Raw genomic sequence first — 6,491 nt, 5'->3', positions numbered from 1 at the left:
CGAAAGAAGCAGCGTGGATTTCCGTATTCTGCTCCTTCACCTCCTCTTCTCCCACTGCCTCACTCCCACCAGTAGGTACATTCTATCCATGTCTCTCCTACTCCACCGCCTCCTGCTCCACCATCTTCTACTTCCCTGTCTCCTGTTGATCAACAGCTATTAGCGATGTTCCAGCAATTTCAGCAGTCTCATCTAGCAGATTCCACTGCCCATGGGTGGTCGCCTGAGGTTCCTCCTTTTGCTCCAGGTAGTTCCTGTCCTCTCTGGCTTCTTGATTCTGGTGCTTCTATTCACATGACTCATGATGCCACTCATCTTCATCATTCCCGTCCACCCTTACACATTACACGTGTTTATATTGCTGATGGCATCCTTCTCCCTATTTCATCTACTGGTTACTTTTCTTCCAATACCTTCTCTGTTCCTTCTGTCTCCCATGTTCCTCGTTTATCCATGAACCTCATGTCTGTTAGTTAGCTCATTGATTATGACTGTCAGGTTATTTTTGACCGTATCTCATGTCGTGTGCAGGATCACAGTGGGATGGTGATTAGAGCCAGCCGCCACCATAATGGAGTCTATGTGTTGGATACCCTTCACCTGTCATCTTCATCTAGGCCCACTCACTACTGCCATGCTACAGTTCTATCTCATCATATGTGGCATCATCGTCTTGGTTATTTGTGTCACTCTCGTTTGTCATTTCTTGTTCGTCTTGGAGTCTTAGGAGCTGTCTCTCTTTCCTCCGATATTGTCTATGTTGGCTGTAAGCTTGGTAAACAGCTACAACGCCCTTATCCTATGAGTGTATCTCAGACTACTGCTCCTTTTGAATTTATTCATTCTGATGTTTGAGGTCCCACTCTTTTTGTTTCTAAAGAAGGTAATCGTTATTATGTTATTTTTATTGATGACTACACCCGCTTTACTTGGATATGTTTTATGCATAAATCATAGTTAGTTATTATCTATCTATCGATCTTTCATAGCCATGGTTCACACCCAATTTACTGCCTCTGTCAAGACCTTTCGATCTGACTCAGGTGGTGTATACATTTCTTAGGCTTTTTGTGCCTTTTTGTCTTCTGAGGGCACCTTGCCTCAGTTATCTTGTCCTGGGGCTCATGCTCAGAATGGGGTAGCTAAACACAAACATCGTCATATCTTAGAGACGGATCGTGCTCTTCTTCTTGGTGCGTTTCTCCCTCCTTATTTTTGGGCTGATGCTGTTAGTACGGATGTTTATCTAATTAATTTTTCAACCTTCCTCTCATCTCCAAGATAGCAGCCCGGGAGAGTGTCTTCATGGGACACCTCCTCGCCATGATCATCTTTGTGCTTTTGGTTGTTGTCGTTTTATTTTGCTCTCACCTCGGGAGCGGACCAAGCTCACCACCCAGTCTGTCTCTTGTGTTTTTTTGGGATATTGCCTTGAGCATAAAGGTTATCGTTGTTATGATCCCGTTACTCGTCGTATTCGTATTTCTCGTGATGTCACGTTTGATGAGACCACCCCATTTTATGCTTCTCCCTCTTCTACTGAGTCACCTTCTCCTTCGGTTCCTCTATCTTTCCTTTTCCCTACTATTTCTCCTTAGGGTGCTTCCCCTGTGCCTTCGCCTTCCTCTCCTTCGTTCATTACTCCTCCAGAGCTTCTTAATCACTCCTCTCTTGACCCTCCTTCTCCACTATCAGTTGAGTCTCCTGCCATGTCTACCCCTTCTTTTTCACTCCCTCCTGCTCACCCACCAGTTCGCTTATTTTACCATCGTCGGGATCCCACGGTGACTCCATTAGGGCAGGCCCTCTCTGACACCTCTACTACTACTGATTTGGCTCTTGAGGTATCATCTCCTCCTTACTCTTTAAGAGATCGCTCCACTTTACATCCCCTGTTCTAACAAATATTTCCTGATTATAGAATATCTATTCTTAGAGATTCATACGATCACCATTTTGAACATATTTGGATACCTTTTCCTGCTAGAAATCATTTCTACTACTACTATTCCTAAAGGAAGAATGGATTCACAATTATGGTTATCGCTTTTTCTTTTTCTTGTAATTGTGTAGGTTTCCAACTCCATACCTTTCACTCAGGTTCATGAAATATTCATTGATAAGATGACACTTGTTTTATTCCTTGCTTATAATCTTTCCCTCAGGTTTTGCACAAGGCAATGAAAGACCTAGTAACCAATAACACAACCTTTATCAGGGTTGTAGTTACCTGGCAAGAGATTGATATGCATTATATCAATGCTGCACACTGTAAGAAATATCACAAGCCATTGAGCAATGCAATGCATTCAGAAATCTCTCGTCACCATCGGGTGTTTCTCCGTTCACCTATGGGCCCAAATCATTAATTCAGTCAGATTTGTAAGTGTTTGAAAAATTGAGTAACCTTTAATTGTGATTGTTGTGTAACATTTGCATTTGCATGATGTTTTTCTTACATATAATTTACTTTTGTGTTTGTTTGGATTAAGACTTCCTGTATTTTTTATATGTAGATTTTGAAGGTAAGATTTGCAGGATCATTATTTGAGGCCGTAAATTATGAATGACATATGAATATAATAAACTATTGTTATTTGTTTGCTTCAATTAATTTCTTCTCACCAAGTTCACAAAATTAGATCAACATATTTGGTAATCACCAGCACCTCCTTTTACTACTATTAACATATGCCAGTGGTCAAGCAATGCTGTATCTATGGTCTAAATTTGTATTTTAAATTATAATCTGATATAAAAAAATATTGAATGGTATTAACTTTCTAGTTTGCTTTCAAGTAGATGCAACTCCTCTCACAATCATCTTGGGGTTAAGGGACTGTTTGGATGACCCTAAATTTCATAGGAATAGTGTTCATTCCTATGGAATTTAGTATTACATAGGACTTTGTAGGAATGGGTGTTTGGACATTATTTTTATAGGGTAAAATTACTATGTAAACATAGGATTCCATAGTAATTTTTTAAAGTGATGAGACCAAAATATTTTTTCCCTATGTTTTTCGGGACCAATGTGTTATGTTTTTAAGCTTTTACTCTCTGCCAACTTTCCCCAAAGTTGAAGTCGCTCCAGTCCCAAAGCTCCTTTCCACCATCATCGGTGGCAGTGGAAAAACCCTCGAACGCGCAGATGAAGACCAAGGGGCATGGATTCCGAGAGGAAACTGGCCCTCGCTTTGCGGGAAGGGACTTAGATTCGCTTGATTCTAACCGCCACCAAAAGAAGAGAACAACGCAGCCGATCAACAGCGAGCTGACAGTGACGATGATCACCATCACCCTTTCCCTCGCGGCATCCTCCGGCGCCGTCCCATCGCCGTTGGTGAGGATCGTTGTCATGAGATCTAGCATTGAGAGCTTCATCACAGCCTAATCTTAGATCCAGCCATCGCTCTTTCCCTATGACCCAATCCCGAGGCGCCTCCGAAGATCCTTCTTTGTGATTTTTTTATTTTTTATTTTTTTTCCTGATCTTGTTTGAAGTTTTGTTTTGGTCATTGCCATGTGATTCTGATAGATTTCTAGGGTTTTGTATTGCTTTGTGATTAGAGATATGCAGGGCTTGGTTTGCCTGATGATTTTGCTTGCTTGTGAAGTTTAGAATATGTTGATTTTTAGTGATTAATCGAGTAAGTTGAGCTTCTGTGTTGATCTATAATATGGTGTTTGGTGAGACAAATGATTATGAATGTAAAAAAAAAAAATTATTTTTTTTATATTTTATGATTTTAAATAACAAGGGAACTGATTTATCATGGAACTGATTATCAAAATTATATTCCTATGGAATAATTATTTTGTGCATATCCAAACACCATTTCATAGGAATTTTTTCTGTAGTAAATTCCATAGAAATCATATTCAAATCCTATGGAATAAATTTTCTATGAAAAAATTTATTATGCATCTAAACAACGCCTAAATGGCATTTCAATACATTGTATTCACCTAGATAATTAGTTTCCTTTGGGAGAGAGCTTTGCATTTTAAAAGCCTAGAACAAGTTTACTCAACATTCCAATTTGAATAAAAAAAAGAAGAATTTGCAACCATCAAGTTAACTAGTCTGCATCCTCTGAGAGACCGAAATTTATAGTAAGAAAATTAGTAATTCATAATATAATTTTTTTATAGTGAGTCTGAAAGAGAACAGAACATTTCTCTTCATACTCAATCATTTATACTCACTCAAGAGACTATTATCTGATTTTCATTTCTTTAAAATGTGATAAGGTATGTAAGGCTAAAATTGGACTGAGAGACAATTATTCAATGTGATGGTGCATATCATAGTACTAAATTTTGAGATTCATTGGCATTGGATAATTCAGGTTCTTAGATTATATTTGAGTCCTTCTAGATCAATTTAGAATGGACCTTAAAATTTCAATGCACCTTTCCACTATCATGTTCACCATTAACATGACTTACAATCTTTTACTCTCATATTCAACTTGAAGGTGCTCAATTTCTACAGTTGGTTGTTGTCAAATGCTCAGTCAACTCCTTTGGTGTTGTTTCTTACTCATTGATCTTGGTAAATTTTGTATGCATAAGATATATATCCTAGTTTCCTTGCTACATTAATATGCATTTTCAGAATTCTTTCTCATTATCATTGAGCTTGTGAAACTTCATGTTAAATGACCACATATCTGAAGATCAATCCCCATGAAATTCTCTGCATTCCTTTTTGTTATTTATGAAACAAATCAAGCTTAGATTTTTCCAATGAATTGAAGCATTCATGTGGAACCCATGTGGTTGGTTGGTGAAGTGGTCTCTGGGTTAACACAATGAATGCAATGGGGATATTTGGAATGAATAACATGTGACAATCTCACACTAGTTAAGAGTATCATTGTCAGGAAGAAGGATAAGAAAACTATGGCGTTCAATTGCATTCTTTCTTCTTCGATGTGCATATTATCTTGCTCACTCTATGTGATAAGGAGATTGAATGTGGTGCATTTGTTATTCCAAGATCTGTGCAACATCATTCTAGCAGAAGATTATACTAAAACATCCCAAAAAGATCTATCAGCAAGACGCATTTATGTCGCGTTCTTAGTTACATGTAGAGAAAAATCTTGGCATGATTTGGGAATCATGATTAAGTGGAGATAGTAGTTATTTTCTTCTTCAGAAGCTGGAGGAGTGAATGTGCAAACCGAATGATAGGATCAACTGAAACCGTCTCTCTGAAACTAGCATGAACTTGAAGTGCTGTCTCAACTCCAACACCAAGCCTCACCTGCTCATCTTTGATTGCTTCCTCGCATAAACCGCACACCCACACACCACCAAACCTCTCCTTCACACTATGTATGTAGCCTGCTGTGCATTCTTCCCAAATTCCACAGCACTTGCATTTTGCTACCACCACCACATCACAGCTCCCCATGTCATATAACTTCTGTTGTTGCTCAGCTACTGCTGCAAAAACTGTGGTTTCTATCTGTAGAACAAGCTTCAGTTATGGTTGATGCTCTTCCCTCAATGACTTGTTGGTAGTTGAGTCTTTGTAACTAGCAAGATGGCAACTGCCTCTCCTTGGATTTATATGCAATGTTGGTTACTGTCCTTCAGTTATAGTAAAGAGAGAAAAAGGCCCTGACAGGGCCATGTTCAACTTGCTTCTATATTAGAGCATTTTTGTTCTTTTGTTCTATATGAAGGAACATGATGAATCTTACTCTATATAGATAGAGTGCCGAATATAGCCTTTGCTCAATAATATACCTTGAAAATTTTCATCTTATTTATAGAAAGTCTTCAGTGTGAACATCAGTGATCTAAATTGGATTACATATTAAACTTTCACATATGGTTTGGCATTTTGTTGAGCTTAGGGAGTGGTAACTTCTTGTGAGACGTATTGTGTCAGCACTGTCAGGGGAGGGGATATAATAAAAAAGCGTTGTCTTGTAATGAGAATGCACAGTTTGATAATGCCAAACCCATGTGCTATAGGTGCATTGGATTGGGTATGCATTGAAGATTGTGATCAGATATTGCTCCCATGTGTGCTTGTCTTTGCAGAGGCCTTGGTGGCCAATTGAGAGCTTCTCTTGTTATTAAATGTAAGCTAGTTTGGATAGAACTTTGCAGTCATCTGGCCTCTCTAGTGCTATGATTGAGAGTATGGGACCAGATATATGTCATTATCTTCAAGCAAAGCAGTTATCCACTGACTGAGAGGAGCAGCATCTGAGTTGTGCTTAGGGAAATGTCTATAATTAGACTGAGCCTGAAAAACCTGCATATTCATTCATTATATTGTTTCCTGATGACTTTGCTATTCAGAATTTAATGAAGGAAAGTTGTTCTGTGTTTGTCACTTTTGAATAAGTCACCTGTGAATAACAATCTCCCAGACTGATTTTGTGTTTTGGAGCATTGGTGATTGATTTTTATGTAAATGTTTTACATTTTACAATAAAATGAGAATATGTCTGCTTTTGTGTCTT

This window comes from Dioscorea cayenensis, chromosome 18, assembly GCF_009730915.1.
Source record: "Dioscorea cayenensis subsp. rotundata cultivar TDr96_F1 chromosome 18, TDr96_F1_v2_PseudoChromosome.rev07_lg8_w22 25.fasta, whole genome shotgun sequence".
In the NCBI taxonomy this organism is placed as follows: Eukaryota; Viridiplantae; Streptophyta; class Magnoliopsida; order Dioscoreales; family Dioscoreaceae; genus Dioscorea; species Dioscorea cayenensis.
Note: the sequence above shows the minus strand (reverse complement) of the source record.